The sequence below is a fragment of the Schistocerca americana genome, chromosome X (genome assembly GCF_021461395.2).
Source record: "Schistocerca americana isolate TAMUIC-IGC-003095 chromosome X, iqSchAmer2.1, whole genome shotgun sequence".
Classification (NCBI taxonomy): Eukaryota; Metazoa; Arthropoda; class Insecta; order Orthoptera; family Acrididae; genus Schistocerca; species Schistocerca americana.
In genome coordinates this window covers 616,329,427-616,348,111 of record NC_060130.1, presented here as the reverse complement: position 1 = coordinate 616,348,111, position 18,685 = coordinate 616,329,427, and the positions used below count along the sequence as shown (strand labels likewise).

General features: G+C 43.2%; 1 pseudogene; it reads left to right on the top strand.

The window, feature by feature from the left end:
* Positions 1 to 472: 472 nt before the first annotated feature.
* LOC124557585 lies at positions 473 to 590 on the top strand (annotated as a pseudogene).
* The last annotated feature ends 18,095 nt before the right edge of the window (positions 591 to 18,685 follow it).

The following is an 18,685-nucleotide window of genomic DNA, read 5'->3' as shown; positions in this document are numbered from 1 at the left end:
TGGATGTAGATGTAGATGTAGAGAAACCACAGTGATCTTAGGTACTATTCGTATAACAGCTTTTTCAGTATTAGGCAACGACGTTTTGATTTTTCATGTAACAAAACGTTTGACGAATTTTGATGAGGTAATAGATTCTTTCGCAGAAAGGAAAGCACGCCGTGTAAAGCTATAGGAAGATTAGAGAGAAAAAAATGCTGGGTCCTAAAGACTGAAGAGATATGTACTGTCTTGCTTGTCTCTTGTCTTTACTGGTTTTATGTTTTGTATATTATTTTGATGTCACACAAAAGATAAAGTTATTAGCTAATAGGCCATTAAGAGTGCATATTTTCCGAAGAGTTCTCCTTCTCCTGGTCGCAAATAATCTCACCCACTATTAATTGTGAGGGTTTTTTTCCCAAGGGGGTTAGGACGTCAAAGGAGTAGGTGAGGCACCACAGGATATTTTAATTTCCACAGTCCTGAATATGCCAACGGCCTTGCTGCGGTGGTAACACCAGTTCTCGTTAGATCACTGAAGGTAAGCGCTGTCGGACTGGGCTAGCACTTGGATGGGTGACCATCCGGTTTGCCGAGTGCTGTTGGCAAACGAAGTGCACTCAGCCCTTGTGAGGCGAACTGAGGAGCTACTTGACAGAGAGGTAGCGGCTCTGGTCTCGTAAACTGACATACGGCCGGGAGAGCGATGCGCAGACCACGTGCCCCTCCATATTCGCATCCAGTGGCGTCTGTGGGCTGAGGATGACACGGCGGCCGGTCGGTACAGTTTGGCCTTCATGGCCTGTTCAGGTGGAGAGGAGTTGTTCTTAATATAGGACTGTTGGCTTCCATTACCAAATATACACGCTTGAATCCCACGGAGCGAAATACAGTAACGTGCAATAGATCAATGCTGTGTGAAGGGGCGTGGTACTGTACTTTGGCATACTTAAGACCAAGTAATATGTCTTAGATTTCCTCGAACGTACATGTTTTATATGTCAAGCTCTTGAGAAAGATGTGCACAATAAAATGAATATATTTTTGAAAAATAGATTTTTAAAAATTTATGGGGTCCTGTCTCAAATGGTTGATTGGGAAGGGGGGGGGGGGAGTACCACTATCAAGAATTTGTCCCGGTTCGGAAATATCGTAGATCTGGGGCTGATCAGTATGTTCTGCAGAAATGATTAGCATTTCAGTCACCTCAGTTCAAATGGTTCAAATGGCTCTGAGCATTATGGGGATTAACATCTGAGGTCATCAGTCCCCTAGAACTTAGAGCTACTTAAACCTAACTAATCTAAGGACATCACACACATCCGTGCCCGAGGCAGGATTCGAACCTGCGACAGTAGCGGTCGCGCGGTTCCAGACTAAAGCGCCTAGAACCGCTCGGCCACACAGTTCGGCAGTCACCTCAGCTCAGCATGTGTCCTGTGGCCTAGTAGGCACAGGGTCCACCGTGGGCCCTGACAAATTGTCCCTGTGTGATGGCATCGACACATATAAGGTGCAAAAGATGTCCCATTGTATAGCCATCCATGCTGCATTCATCTGTTTTCAAAATTAATCTGTAGTGGTTGGCATTGGGTCACAGTGTTGCACCCATCGTTTGACCATATTCCACACATCTTCAATTGGCTACAAGTCCGGTGATCTGGCGAGCCATGGCAAAATTCAGAAATCCTGCGACACCAAGGAGGCAAGTGTTCATGCAGCAGCATGTGGCTGTGCATTGTCTCTCTGAAAAATGGCGTCTGGGGTGTTGTGCAGAAAGGGTGTGGCTATGGGTGCTTTACCAGGATACAAGTTGGCTGGCAGCTTTTCGAGGAGCTCTGTGCGGTGTGGGGGAGTAGCCCTGTATGTGAAAAACGGCATCCCATTTGAGCCAATTGATGTTTCAAAGTACTGCACTGAAAAGGTGTTTGAATGTTGTGCAGGTGTGGTTAAATTTAACGGAGCTAAATTTCTAACTGTTGTTATTTATAGATCCCCAGACTCCGATTTCACAACATTTTTGCTAAAGCTAGAGGAGGTTCTTGGTTCACTTTATAGGAAATACAAAAAGTTAGTTATATGTGGCGACTTCAATATTAATTGTATAAGTGATTGTGCAAGGAAGAGGATACTGGTAGACCTCCTTAATTCATATAATCTTATGCAAACCATACTCTTTCCAACGAGAGTGCAAGGGAACAGTAGAACAACCATAGACAACATTTTTGTTCATTCCTCATTACTAGAATGGCATTCTGTTAGCAAAAAGGTGAATGGCCTTTCAGATCATGATGCACAAATTTTAACTCTAAAAGATTTTTGTGCTGCAACACGTGTTAAATATAGTCATCAGCTGTTTAGGAAAGCTGATACAGTTGCTGTAGAGACCTTTGTAAACCTTATCAAGGAACAAGAGTGGCAAGATGTTTATAGTGCTGATACAGTAGATGATAAATATAATGCTTTTCTCAAGACTTTTCTCGTGCTCTTTGAAAGTTGCTTTCCGTTAGAACATTCAAAACAGGGTACTAGCACAAACAGGCAGCCTGGGTGGCTGACTAGAGGGATAAGAACATCTTGTAGAACAAAGTGCAATTATATCAAAACGTTAGAAACAGGCAAAATCTAAATGCAGCAGCCCATTACAAACAGTATTGTAAGGTGCTTAAAAATGTTATTAGGAAGGCAAAAAGTATGTGGTATGCAGATAGAATAGCTAAGTCTCAGGATAAAATTAAAACCATATGGTCAGTCGTAAAGGAACTGGCTGGTCTGCAGAGACAGGTCGAGGATATAGAATCAGTGCGTAGTGGGAATGTCCGTGTTACTGATAAGTCGCATATATGTACAGTATTTAATAATCACTTTCTGAATATAGCAGGTGAACTAAATAGAAACCTAGTCCCAACAGGGAATCATATAGCGCTCTTAGAAAAAAGTGTTCCAAGACTGTTACCTGAAATGCTCCTCCATGATACTGACAAGAGGGAGATTGAGTTAATAATTAAATCACTAAAGACCAAGAACTCTCATGGATTCATGGATATGACGGGGTATCTAGCAGAATACTGAAGTATTGTTCTATGTATGTTAGCCCAGTACTTAGCCATATCTGTAACTTTTCCTTTATGAGTGGTCGGTTTCCTGACCGATTAAAGTACTCAGTAGTGAAGCCACTTTATAAAAAGGGAGACATAGATAATGTTGACAATATTAGACCTATTTCTATGCCATCGGTGTTTGCTAAAATTATCGAGAAGGTTGTATATACAAGGTTACTGGAGCATTTCAGTTCACATAATTTGCTGTCAAATGTTCAGTTTGGTTTTAGAAATGGTTTAACAACTGAAAATGCTATATTCTCTTTTCTCTGTGAGGTATTGGACGGATTAAACAAAAGGTTGCGAACGCTAGGTGTTTTCTTTGATTTAACGAAGGCTTTTGACAGTGTTGACCACAAAATATTACTGTAGAAGTTGGACCATTATGGAGTAAGGGGAGTAGCTTACAATTGGTTCGCCTCTTACTTTAAGAACAGAAAGCAGAAGGTAATTCTCCGCAATATTGAGTGTGGTAGTGATGTTCGGACCCAATGGGGCACTGTTAAGTGGGGTGTTCCCCAAGGGTCGGTGCTGGGGCCACTGCTGTTTCTTATTTATATAAATGATATGCCTTCTAGTATTACAGGTGATTCAAAAATATTTCTGTTTGCTGATGACACCAGCTTGATAGTGAAGGATCTTGTGTGTAATATTGAAACAGTATCAAATAATGTAGTTCATGAAATAAGTTCATGGCTTGTGGAAAATAATTTGATGCTAAATCACTGTAAGACTCAGTTTTTACAGTTTCTAACTCACAATTCAACAAGAACCGATGTTTTGATCAGACAGAATTGGCATATTATAAGCGAGACGGAACAGTTCAAGTTCCTAGGCATTCGGATAGATAGTAAGCTATTGTGGAAAGCCTATGTCCAGGATCTTGTTCAGAAATTAAATGCTGCTTTATTTACCATTAGAACAGTATCTGAAATAAGTGTCACTTCAACACGAAAAGTAGTCTACTCCGCATATTTTCATACGCTTATGTCATATGGTATTATTTTTTGGGGTAATTCTTCTGATTCAAAAAGGGTATTTTTGGCTCAAAAACGGGCTGTTCGAGCTACATGTGGTGTAAGTTCGAGAACCTCTTGTCGACCCCTATTCAATAGTCTGGGAATTCTGACATTGCCCTCACAGTATATATTTTCTTGAATGTCGTTTGTTGTTAGCAATATGAACCTATTCCCAAGAGTTAGCAGCTTTCACTCAGTTAATACTAGGCAGAAATCAAATCTGCATGTGGAATGCACTTCCTTGACTCTTGTGCAGAAAGGAGTGCAGTATTCTGCTGCATCCATTTTCAATAAGCTACCACAAGAACTCAAAAATCTTAGCAGTAGCCCAAACTCTTTTAAGTCTAAACTGAAGAGTTTCCTCATGGCTCACTCCTTGTATTCTGTCGAGGAGCTCCTAGAAGAGCGAAAAAATTAAGCAAATTCCAGTGTTACATTGTTGATTTTCCTTATTTAACTTACGACTTGTCACTTGAATATGTTTTTTTCATATTTCATTTTATCTGTTTCTAATATCGTGTTATAATTTCATGTATTGACTCGTTCCATGACCATGGAGACTTCTCCTTAATTTGGTCCCACGGAACAATAAATAAATAAATAAATAAATGGGTCGCAGGACGTCATTCACGTAGGTCACATTGGTCACAGTGCCCTGGACACGTACCTACTGTGATTTATGATTGTACCCGATAGCACCGCACACCATAAAGCTTTGAGCTGGAGTTGTATGTCTTGTGCTAATACAGTCACTGTGATAACGCTCCCTCTGTCTGCAGCGAACCAAAATGCGGCAATCATTTTCAAACAAACAGAACCTGGATTCGTCCGAAAACACTATTTGATGCCATTCCTGTCCCCAGTGACATCGTTCCATACACCATTGCCATCTAGAATGCTTGAGCACATTCGTCAAAGGTAGCCGGGGAAGTAGACAACTCGCGCATAACCTATGCCATAATAAACGGCAACCTACTGTCACCGCTGATAGTGTACAATGTGTCACACTGTTTCACAGTTGCGCCAGACTAGAGGAGAACGTAGAGCTGTCCTGCAGTGTCATTCGGCTTAGGTGTCGACCTTTTCGGGAGTTGGTCTGGGTAGTGCGACCTGACCTATCTCGCTGTGTTCTATGGCCTTCCATGAACCATTCTGAACACTGGTGGCACTGCTGAAACACTTCGTCCCACAGGAGCAGCAATTTCCCGGATGGATGCATCACTTTCTCGCATGCCAATAGTGTGCTCTCTCATAGTCATTTTGGTGGTACCGTTCGCACATACGTCTGTGAGGCGTCCTGTACGTCTGCTCAAGTCATACTCATTCATTACCTTCGGTTGATAGCGAAAACAAGAGCCGCAGGCACATTTTAGCGTAAGTGGTGTTGCGCCGCGATATCGATGTTGACCAAGAACCCGCTTGCCAATATGGTTCAAAACCTGTGCATATGAACGTCCTGTCTCTAGTCGTTCAAGGTGTTCTGTTGTTTCTGCAAACTAGTGTATCTGCACATAAACACACTGATGGAAAAAAGTCGCAACATCAAAAATAAGTTGTGTGACATGAGCGAAAGTTGGAACGTATGTTCCTTCATCTGAGGGATGATGTCTATTAAAATTTTGCGTCAGTCGTTTAAGAGTGATGCTAGTAGCGCCACCATGAGGGTGCAATTCTGGCAGCAATGTAGCCACTATACTTGACTGCTGGCAGCGGTGGTCACGAGAATGTAGAGCCACAATAAGACCATGCTCCACATGGCCATGTGGCGCCATCAGGAAGGAAGACCATCGTGTTCGGTGTATGGCTCTGTGCATTGTACTGCTTTCGCAGCAGCAATTTTATCTGCAGTTAGCACCACCGTGAAACAACACTGTTACAAATCGATTACTTTAAGGTCAGCTCCGAGCCAGATGCCCTGTAGTACGCATTCCATTGACCCCACAGCGCCGCCATTTGCTACTTCAGTGGTGTCAATTAATCAAGAACTCATTGGAAGGCAGGGTGGAGGTCTGTCGTGTTTTCTGACGAAAGCTGTTTCTACCTCTGTGCCAGTGATGACTCTATGTTCGTTAGAAGTAGGCCAGCTGAGGGCCTGCAACCAACCTGTCTGCATGCTAGACACACTGGACGTACACTTGGAGTTGTGGTCTGAGGTATCATTTCGTATGACAGTAGGAGCACACTCGCGGTTATCCCACTCATCCTGACTACAAATCTGTACATCAGTCTGGTGGTACGACCTGTTGTGCTACAGTTCATGAACAGCATTCCATGGGGTGTTTTCCAACAGGATAACGCTCGCCCACATGCCGCTGCTGTAATCCAACATGCTCTATAGAGTATCGACATGTTGGCTTGGCCTGCTCGATCACCAAATCTATCTCCAATCGAGCACACATTGTATGTCATCAGAGGACAACTCCAGTGTCATCTACAAACACCGTTAACTGTCCCTGTATTGACCGTTGAAGTGCAACAGGCATGAAACTCCATACCACATATCAATGCTTGCATTCAAAATCTGTAATGGCTTATCTCATGCTTAGATTAACATGTGATTTTGCAATGTTAATCACTTAAATACGTTACCTAGACAAATGTATTCTCAAAATTTCATTACTCTACAGTAACTATTTTTTGTGTTGCGGTTTTTTTTCTGTCAGTATAGTGCTTACCTTCTAAGGCGGTCTCAGTGTTTGGAATGGCACCTTTACTCCTATACAGCCAGCTAGAAGATTTTGTCCAGTGTTGGTGAACTGCAAGTCAGTGGAACATTATGTTGCTTTTAGCTGTTTTATTCATTTATTTATATGTTCTTGACACACATTTTACAAAAACACTTTTCATATATGTATTGTACAATTTCTTGAGCTAGACAAAGAAGAGCGTCGAACAGAGAACATCATGTACCAAACTCAACAGCTACTAAACCCGCTCTGACATGCATGGTGCCAAAAAATCGGTATATCTGCTACTAACTCAGCTGTCTTAATTCAAATTGTTTACAGATTTAATTTATGTAATGTTTTCTCGACATAATTATTTGGATGAAGATTTATGGGTCTAATGGTTAATAACAAAGGCTGGAAATTTTCATAATATGGAAAATAGTAGCTTCCTGTTTTTTATAAGATTGATTTCATTATCGATGATAAAATTTGAAAAAATTAGAAATGAAGACAGAAGCTTATTTTGCAAGGAAACTAAGCATGAAAATATTATGTTTACTATAGCTTTTTTTAGATCATTGAAGTCGGCAGTTGTGGTTACTGACACTACGAAATGGATCGATATGAATAACAAAAATATATTAACAGAAAAATAGTTTTTTGGCAATCACAAGTGTTCAGGATTATCCAAAGATGAGAAATATATAGCTGAAGTACGGAAATTAACCCAACTCTGGCTACAATTTATACGCAATGGAACCTTTCTGTTAACTGCCAAAGTTCCGATGAGGAAGGTTCATTACGTCAGTCAATAATTAATGCCATAGCATTTGCAAAAGCTAAATAATCTATGGTGTTTTTATATGGGTTCCTGCGTAGCTAAACACTCTCTGTATTGACGGATTTCCTCTATTCACTCACTACCTTCTCTAATACACCTTTGAAAAGTTGATTCTCTCTTTGTTTTATATCAAGAATTTAACCGTGTCTGCCGGCTGGAGTGGCCGAGCGGTTCTAGGCGCTACAGTCTGGAACCGTGCGATCGCTACGGTCACAGGTTCGAATCCTGCCTCGGGCATGGATGTGTGTGATATCCTTAGGTTAGTTAAGTTTAAGTAGTTCTAAGTTCTAGGGGACTGATGACCTCAGAAGTTAAGTCCCACAGTGCTCAGAGCCATTTGAAACATTTTTTAACAGCGTCTGAGCCGCCAACGAAGTTCTTCAGTTCCAGGCGCAGGAGACTGAACAACTGCTGCTCAGTGTACAGCAAAACAAATGGTTCAAATGGCTCTGAGCACTATGGGACTCAACTGCTGAGGTCATTAGTCCCCTAGAACTTAGAACTAGTTAAACCTAACTAACCTAAGGACATCACAAACATCCATGCCCGAGGCAGGATTCGAACCTGCGACCGTAGCGGTCTTGCGGTTCCAGACTGCAGCGCCTTTAACCGCACGGCCACTTCGGCCGGCCAGTATACAACAAATCACAACTCTCCTCTCCAAGCAAACAGCTCCGAACAGTTGCTGCAGCTAAGCTTTGCACTCTCAAAAGTATGGAAGAGGAATGGTAAGAACATCGGGAGCAGATGAAGGTGCACTTCCGTGTATTCAACATTACAGGTATAGCACGCTTTGCATTTTTTCTGTCGACGGTAGGAGCCAACCTGTTCCGTCTCTGTTCAAAACTGTGCTCCGATTCTAGTCCCAAGACTACTAGTTATGGCGAACTTGTTTAATTGATTACCCAACATTACGACCGTCAGGTGCGTGTCACAGCAGCAAGGTTTAAATTCTTTCGACTCAAGCAGCAGATGGCACAAGCTTTCAAACAATGGATTGTTGAACACAGAGGGCTAACAAGACAGTGTAGGTTTAAATGTACTTGCGGACTCAGTTATAATGATACATGATACCTTTACGCACAACGTTCCAGGCACACATATTCGTGCTGCTATTCTAAAATTGCTGGATCCTTATTTGCAAACTGTTCTGTCTCTTGGGGGATCCCAAATTATTATGGACAAAGCTGAAGTTGATTTTGAGGCTCCATTTCTGTTTTTTAGAATGCATATGACACTCAGTCTAAAGTTAATGCTAGCGTTAAAGTGAATAAAAATAGGGCTCATACAAACAGCAAACGTCGTCTTTCAGTCTCGTGCTATACACCACCTGCACTACAACATTCAGTGAGGAAGTCCTTTCCTCAGTACTTCTCGAATCATGACTGAAAAGCTTGTCCTTGTCGTGATGCAAAGTATTTCCAGTGTGGACTACAGGTCATATTCAAACAAGGTGTTAACAAGGTAACGGCATTAATACAAGGATCCATTTTGCTGCAGTACACACACGGGAGAACAGACTTTTTGTTGATATAAGAGTATCTCAAAGGACAATTAAACTGCAGTTAGACACTGGTGCGTCTGTTTCACTTATTAATAAAGCCACATAGGAATGGCTCGGTAGCCTACAGCTACAGCAGCCTACTTTCGTTGGGTCTGTATGTATCAGACATGAAATTCCAGTACTCTGCGTGTGCAGTTTGTCAGAATATTTTTGTGTAGCGTTTTATGTACTCCGTTCTAAAAACAGTGCAAACATTTTTGGCTTAGACTTGTTTGATTTGTTCAGCCTTTGCGTACAAGACAGCGTGTAACAAATCACTGTTTCAGTGCCTCACACTAATATTTCTGTCTGGTTTAATAAATGCAAGAAATTGTCTGAACCAGGTTTAGGGTGAGCTTAAGATTTTGAAGTGCACATTTATATTAAAGACAATGCGCAACCGCAGTTGTTTCGCGCACATCCTGTTCCGAATGGAATGCCTGAACAGGTTGCTCAGGAACTACAAAGATGGAAGGGCAATGAAGTTATCCAACCCGCTTTTGCAAGTCAATGGCCATCACCCCTGTTCATTCCAAAACAAAAGCCATCAGGTGTTTTCTGTCTGTGTGCTGACGTTAAAGCAACAGTAAACCCACCGTGGGTTCATTTCCGCTCCCATGAGCAGTGGAGTTGATGGACAGACTGGGACAGGGAAGATTCTTTCCCAAGACAGATTTATGTGAGGCACACTTACAGTTACCGTAGATGAACAGTCCAAGCGATATTTTGTGATGAACACTCACCTAGGTTTCTTCCAGTTTCAAAAACTACGTTGCGAAGTGTTTCATATCGTGCTATTTTTCAACGGATCCTGGAAGGGTCAATTCTTGTATAAACTATTTGGGCAATATTGTTGTCGTGGATTGTGCGCCTGCTGAACATGAGCAAAGCAAGGCGAGGTAGCCGCGTGGTTTTGGGCGCCTTGTCACGGTTCGCGCGGCTGCATCCGTCGGAGGGTCGAGTCCTCCCTCGGGAATGGGTGTGTGTATTGTCCCTAGCGTAAGTTAGTTTAAGTTAGATTAAGTAGTGTGTAAGCCTAGGAACCGATGATCTCAGCAGTTTGGTCCCATAGGAACTTACCACCACCATGTGGCAAATTTAGACAGCTTATTTCAACTTCTTTCTGCGGCTGGCTTAAAGTGCAACAGGGAAAACAGCGTTTTTTCCAAGAAGAACTTGGGTATTTACAACATGCAATTAATGCTCACAATAATGATCCTACTACTTCGCACCTGTCTGCAATTCGAGATCTGCCAGTGCCCCAGGAGCTCCAAACTGCAATGGGGGAGCTTACATATTATGTCAGTTCCATTGCTAATGCTGGAAAAATTGCTGCTCCAGTGAATAGGCTGCTTTGGAAAAATGTTCCTTTTGTGTGGTCCTAAGAATGTCAGGACACATTTTATCAATTAAAAAACGCGTCATTAACTCGTCGCCATTTGATTCATTTTGATCCAGCTAAGCCTGTTGGGGTGTTAGCTGTGGATGCATTTTCTTATGGTATTGGAGCTGTGTTCTCCCATAGAATTGATTCTTCTGATAGAGCTATTGCTTTTGCCTCGAAAACTCTTAATGCAGAACGGTGTGATTAGTGTCAGCTTGAAAAACAGGCACTCGCCAGTATCTAGGGTGTTAGCAAGGTCCACCAATGTTTGTAGAGTTGGGATGTTTTAAATGATTACAGATCATCAGCCTTGAATGGGTTTGGTCAATCCTTCCAAGCCTATCACACCTTGGACCGCACAAAAATTGGTATATGGAGCTCTGATATTGTCTAATTATCAGTATGAATTGTTCTACAGCCCCATCGCCCAACATCTGAACGCTGATTTAATTTCTCAGTTACCCACTGGTACCGACACAGCACTTGATTCATCTCAGGAATCATCGTTTCAAGAAAATACTCAATATTTTAGAAGTCATTCAAAATTTTCCTTCGATTTTAGGCGTATTGCCTGAGCAAAGTGTTCTGACTCAGCTCTTCAGGTTGTTTTGTATTACATGTGCTATGAGCGGCCGCGTATCTTGAAAGAAATTCCCAACCCGATGGCACATAGATACTTTTCATATCGTCGCTTGCTGTCCATATGGTCAAGTTTCTTGCTGTTGCATGCAGCTAATGACGATGCTCGTGTTGTGCTTCCTCACTCCCTGCAGTGGCAAGTTGTTTCTTTACTGCATCATGGTCATTGGCCCATAGCAAGAAGCAACTCGCCCAATGTCATTTTACATGTCGGGGCGTGGGTGCCCAGATTCTGCAAATGACCTCACATTGCAAAACGTGCGTGGAACATTAGTCAGCTCGACCACAACACTGTTCTGGGTGGTCATGTCCGTCCAGACCATGGGAGCCCATCCATACTGATTTCACAGGCTTGTTCTGGAACACGTAATGATTGTTTTTGGTGGATGCATACAGTAAGATTCCTTTCGTTGTGTCCGTGACACCCACCACTACTGTGAGTATGATATGAGCTTTGTCTACTATTTTTTGTCTTGTAGGTCTCCCTCTCCTTGGACAATGGACCGCAATTCACGTCAGCCGATTTTCAACAGTTTTGTGCCACCAGTGGTATATATTATGTGACTACTGCACCTTTCGCATTCAGTTCAAATGTTGAGAAGTTTCATGGAGAAACTCCGTTCCTTCCACACGAGGGATCAAATCTTAAAAACTTTTCTGTCCTTCTACCACTCCTTGCCATGTGACAGGAAGTAGTCAGCTGAATTATTACACTGTTGTAGACACTGTATCCCAGGCCGGCTGGAGTGGCCGTGCAGTTCTAGGCGCTACAGTCTGGAACCGAGCGACCGCTGCGGTCGCAGGTTCGAATCCTGCTTCGGGCATGGATGTGTGTGATGTCCTTAGGTTAGTTAGGTTTAAGTAGTTCTAAGTTCTAGGCGACTCATGACCTTAGAAGTTAAGTCGCATAGTGCTCAGAGCCATTTGAACCAATTTGAACACTGTATCCTGCTGCATCCTCTGCGGCCACTTGAGAAACATTTCACTTCGCCTGGTCAGACAAAGTCTTAGCTACAAGATGAAGTCTTCTTTAAAGTGATTCGTAAAAAACAGCGTTGGGAGGGCAGTGTCATTAAAAAGGCCAACCGTCGCTCTTCTTACGTCGTACAAAGTTTTGCTGGGCTGCATCGGCATCCCCAGAACCAGCTGCAGTGTGCTTCCAAGTATGTCACTGACTCTCCCGCAGAATTTTTTCCCACAGACCCAGCACACTGCTGGGATCCGCACCAGTAGCCGCCTCCTCTTCGCCAGTCACAGCCAGTACCATCAACAGTAGTGCCCCTGGAGGTCGATGCCCCTCCACCGTCGCTGTCACAGGTGTCGGCACCTGTCCTGCAGCCTCAGCTGATGTCCATACATGCGCTGTCCGCCCCTGGTAGCTGAATGGTCAGCGCGATGGAATGTCATGCCTAGCGGACCCGGTTGGATTCCCGGCTGGGTCGGAGATTTTCGCCGCTCAGGGACTGGGTGTTGTGTTGTCCGTATCATCATCACTTCATCCTCATCGACACGCAAGTCGCCGAAGTGGCGTCAACTCGAACGACTTGCACCAGGCGAACGGTCTATAGTCTGTCTGTAAGCTCAGGAGCGATCAGCTCTTTTGGTGGGGAAGCGGCCTTTCCCGGAAGGACGCTGCCGCCGGCCTACAGGGGGATCCAAAATCTGTTGCCCGTTATCGATCTAGCGGTATAGATCGGCGTACAGTGATCTACGTCGTTTCTGTTCGTAGGATCTTAGTAGCCAGTTTCAGTGCGTTAACTTTGTATACTTACTGATGTACTTCGATACCCGGAATTGATGGATAATCGTCTAGCATTGCAAGAAAATATGCAGAATACGAAGAAGTGGAGGTATTTGCGGAGTAACGAGCGTTCGATCGTCTCTAATGTTATTACAGCGTGTATTAAGGAGGCGGCCCAAAAAGAACTGTTGGCTAACATTACCAGTCCCAATTAAAGGGCTGCAATCTATGCAAACGTCAGCCTCACCCAATAGGACACACAAGTGAGGAACGGAAAAATAATCCGCATGGTTTACTGGAATGGCCACGAAGGAAAACTAATAATTTTGGGAGGAAACCATCGTTATAGACAGTTTCAAAATCACGTAAAACCTTTGATGCTTATGGAACACTAAATCTGTATCTCCGTCACTGTTCACCTGATTCTAAGACACATTGCTTAAAACATGTGAGCAATAGCTATTCTAAACACTGCTGAAATTTCCTTCGAAACATGTACATCGATTCTGGACTTCTAAGGAAAAAGCTTGACATTTGAGGTGCGTTCACATATTCATTTTTATTGTTTGGTAAGAACATTATTTGTTAATCTACAGCAATGTTATCATCTTCAAAATATTCCCCAATACATTCTGTACACTTATGCCAGTGCTTTTTCCAATTCCCGAAACACTTTAGGAGCTCTTTCTTCCGAACAGTTTACACATCTCTTAACTGAGCATTTTTAATCTCATACATGCTTGTCAAACCGCTGTCCTTTAAGGCCTGCTTTGAAATGTTTATACCACTTGTCTGCCCTTGGTTTACTTATAACAGGCTCACCAACAGCAATATTTACCATTTCTAAAGATTTCATACACTTTATTCCATTCTTAAAACAAAATTTAATACAGATTCTGTAATCTATTTTCATGTGAAACAAATATTCATTGATGCTACCAAAACACATGTAACCTTTCTGACAGCTGACGACAGAGCAAATGCCCAATATGCATAACATTGTACACATACTTTTGAGGCATGTTTACAAAGACAGTGACAAAAAAGTAGTGCAAATCGGACTAACACAACATACGAAATTATAAATTTCTGCTTACTTTTTAGACACACTTCGTGTTGCAAGAATTATTAAGTTTCAATGCAGTCCTTCAAAGGAAACTTCTACCATTTAGTAGAAACACAAAGTAGGAACAAGCCTTAAATTCTGCAGACTGATTGTATTATATGGGTTTCGTTTTACGAATAGCAATAGAGGAATATACATTCACATGAACAGGCATTCAGTTCTATGTTTGTAGTAGAATTCTGACTTCCATTCTTATGTTAATAATATTTACTCTATAATGTAGTGTTTCGGAAGAAGCTATCGTTTTTTGTATTCTTTATGGTCTTAATGCGTTTGTATGAAAATGAACGCAGTCGAGACGTATCTGTACACGGCGTCGCCACAGTTTTAAGGCGCGCGCCGCGGCAGGGCCGGTACTACGTCGTGAAACAGCCTGCAGAAGCGCCCTGTGACGTAGCTTGGTTGGCAGAGTGGGGACTCGTTCGCTCGCTCTTCGCTTTACCAGTTTACCGACAGACTATACCCGACGGGGGGCCCTAGCCACACGGCATTTCCGTTACATGCGCTGCCCCCGCACAGTCATATCGCCAACCGAGATTATCACCTTGCTGTTTGCCTGAACAGTGTGTCTGTGTCTCTCAGTGCAGGTGTGCATCCTGTGACTGGTTTTTTGGCTGATATTTCTGGTCACTTGCAAGGTGGATACCGGGTTGAGGGCAGGGAGGTGTCATCGACTACCGTTACACTCCTGTCTCCTCATCTGTGTCTAGATCCAGCCCACCCCCCAATGTTATCAAGCGCCACTGCCTTACCTAATGGTGGTGCGGAGCTTTGCGGTGATAGAGGGGGGGGGGGGGGGGGGCGTCGTCTGAAGAGGTAGATGACAAAGCAATGTTCATACCTCACAATGCGATTACAAGAGAAAATTGTGGCTGCAAGTCCCATCAACAAATGAGCAGCACCGTCATCGCTACACCCAAAAACGTTCGCTATGCTCCCGCAGCCACTCTTCTACTTACAGCAAGGAACAGTACCGCTCACTGACTAAGAGAGCAGCATTGTCTTCTAGTTTGCCAGCTGTGTGACTAATGTATTAGGCAAAACTGTACGTAGAAGTTATTGTTAAATGTACTCTGAGTGAGACTTGTATTTTGTTCGTGTCAAGTGATAAGTTTAGTGTTTGTCCGCACTGTAACACAACAAATATTCCGTGATAACCAAATTTATTTGACCTTCTGTCACTCAAAACAAAACTTAAGTTCGACTACACAACACTTCGCTGGTTGTAGCGCCAAGGAGAAATTAGAGTCACTAGTAGAGAATACAAGTCCAAACCACTGCCAACGAGTCGATACCGACGCGTCGCAAGTTTCCAGCCAGGGAGGCCACAGTACGGTTCGGTCGTCGTGAATCCAGCAGCCGGGTAGTAACACAGTCATCGGCGAAGACTGAACTGGCTAAAAGGGCTCAGGGAGCTCGCTTAAATCGGCAGGTCCGGCCAATCAGAGTGTTGGTAGATGGCGCCCTTATACGGTTGCTCACTCTGGTGGCAAGGGCAGCGCCGCCAGGGTAATCCGTATCGATAGTGGTGTGTACGCTGCCGCTAATCCCGCGATGACGCGTTCACTTGCGCCAGTTGTTGACATCGTGTGCGGCGCCAGCGGTACTCGCTGTGTGCCGCGCGTGTTGTAGCACACCGCACCCAGTTGACGGCTGCTGTGCGGCGGCCGATATGACATTTAGTTAAGTAATTCTTCTTATCTGCTTTATTATAAAGTGAACTAGTATTTTCTGTATTATAGTATCCACTTGGACTCCTCGCAAAGCAAGGTAAAGAATCCACCATTGCCCCGACGAGTATACTGAATTTTCGTCCAGCGCAACAATTATTTCTAAACAGTTAAAGTTCCATTATTTATGTGCAAAATTTGTCATGACTGAAACCGTGGTCAGGGTGATGTTAGCAGAATTCATGTCTGATGATACTTCGATACTTCATTAGTTGCTGCGCCAGTAACATCATATACAGCGAGTTCATGGAGATCATTGGGAGCCGAGTCTACTGAATGGCTTGGAGGGGCATGTGTTAGAAGTTGCTCATCTAATTCAGCGAGCTCATTTTCCACAAATAATTATTCCAGTTGTACTTAAAGTTTTGCCTCTGACTGAACTGTCAAACGTTTTATCTTTTTTTTTGCGCAACTTAGCAATAAAGAGCTACTTCATCATGCTTATATTTATATAGATGTTTGTTTTGCAAGTAACTGGTCATACATTTATCATCAGCAATTGGTCTCTGTTTTCTCACCTCTTTGCTGCTGGCTTCTTTTGTGTTGTGGGTGGTACCAAAATTTTCGTGCATTCTTCCTGCAATTACTCTTCAAGATCATTCGTTCTCTACACTGTCTGTTACTGTTTCTCCTGAAAGTACGTTTGACTTTGCTAGTCGCGCTTCTAGTGTACAGTCCAAGGACCTCATATGTTCAGTCCAGTAAAACTGGATTATTACATATTCACAGCCTGGCCTGTGCCACATTTTGACAATTTTTTTTCGTGTATGCCTCTCTTAAGTTCTTCCACTTCATTTTCATGTATCTTATGATATACTACGATTCCTACTCAGATATGAACTTCTGTTTCACTATATAATCCTCTAGTATCGAGAATTCATCTTATAAAATTTATAACGTACTAGCTGTGTACCTGGTAAACTATTTATTCCAGTCATCTACTAGATCATCTCCTCCTTCCCCTTCCATCTCCTCTTGCCCCTCTGTCCATCTACTGCTACCCCCTCTCTGTTCATTTGCTCCTCCTCCCTCCCTCCCGCTGTCCATCTTTTCCTCCCCCTCCCCCTCTCTCTGCCCATCTCCTCGTCTTTCCTTCCTGTGTCTATCTCATCCACTCCCTTATCTCCACCCACCTCCTCCTCTTCTTTTTCTCTGTCCATTTTCTCCCCCCCCCCCTCTCCTTCTGTCCAACTCCTCTTCCTCTTATCTTCGCACATCTTTCTCCTCCTCCCTTCCTCTGTCCATCACCTCATCTTCCGCTACTCTGTCCATCGCCCCCTCTTCCCTCTCTCTGTTCATTTCCCCCTACCCCATCTCTGTCCATCACCTCGCCCCCCTACCTGTGTCCGTCTTCTTCTTCCGCTTCTCTCTGTCCATCTCCTCCTAACCCCATGTCTGTCCATGTTACCACCCGCACCCCAATAGGAGGCCGGTGGTTCTTACATCCAGAGTATTTCTTTCCAGATCGTAACTAATATGATTACCAAATTTGGTTGAAATCTCTTCAGGATTATAGGACGAGTTTTTTACCTTGTGGCTTTGCCCTTGTAGGCAGATGCCAGTATGTTTGACATAAATTTAACATATTTCAGACGTATTTGTACACATATTTCATCTGTATCTGTAGCGAATTTCGCCCTGCAGTTCCATTTTCATGCAGCTCAACATGACATTGTATCCCCTGAACTGTGTCATACAATGATGTATTATTGTAGGTACATTCAGCGACACATGTGGTACTGTTTGCGAAATGTGTTCTAACTGAGCTAGTAGTAAAGAGGTAATAAATTCAAACGCCTTGCATGATGTGGCAGTTTTTTGCGCATCTCAGTATTTGACGTCATATCTCCCGAACTGTGTCTCCTGGAATGATATATATTTGTAGGTACATTCAGTGGCATATGTGGATACTGTCTGCGAAATGTGATTTGAATAGAATTAGTAGAAAAAAAATGTCGTGTGATTAGGGCTTCCCATCGGGTAGAACGTTCACGGAGGGCAAGTCTTTCGATTTGACGCCACTTCGGCGACTTGCGCGTCGATGGGGATGAAATGTTGATGATTACAACAACTCAACGCCCGCTCCCAGAGCAGAGAAAATTTGCGACCCAGATGGGAATCGAACCCAGGCTCTTACAATTGACATTTAGTCGTGCTGACGATTTTTTTTAATGTCGTTTTGTTCGTGATTGTTCGTTGAATTTGTCCGAGGCGGACGTCCGAAGACACACGTTTAGGTTCTGCTTTGAGCCATTCACTCAGTTTTTTTTTGTTACAGAGGGTAGCTAACCCTGCTGACCGAACACGCTGAGCTACCGTGCCGGCGTCCACTCAGTTACCGGCGGCGTACAAAATTAGTAGCAAAGAAGTAACAAATTTAAACGTTACGTACTCATGATGTGGCGGTTTTTCACGCATCTCAGTATTTATGAAATCATATCTCCAGAAGTAGGTGTCGCACAACGATAAAATTTTTCTGGTACATTCAGTGGTATATGTGAATACTGTCTGCAAAATCGTCACGAATACAGTTAGTAGTAAAGAAGTAATAAATTAAAACGTCATTCTTCATGCTGCAGTTTTACTGCATGAAAAGAGAAAATGCAGGCTTGTACGGTAAGCGACAAACTTTCTTCCTTTCATGATTTTGTGGAGTTGGCTGAGCGATAAAGTTTCGTAAGGGTTTGAAATGACGTGTAAAGTGATGTGTTGGTAAATGTGCCAACACCTTGTAGATAGAGGAAGCCGAAATCTAACGCAGACGGGCGTGAATTCTGGAACAGGATAAGTAGTGAATTCTAATAAGAAATGCATGCAGCTCCTCGAATACTTATCTTTATTCCATCTCTGTGGTACATCGCTCTTGATAATACAAATAAGACTATCTTCAGATACGGTTAATGGCGCCTT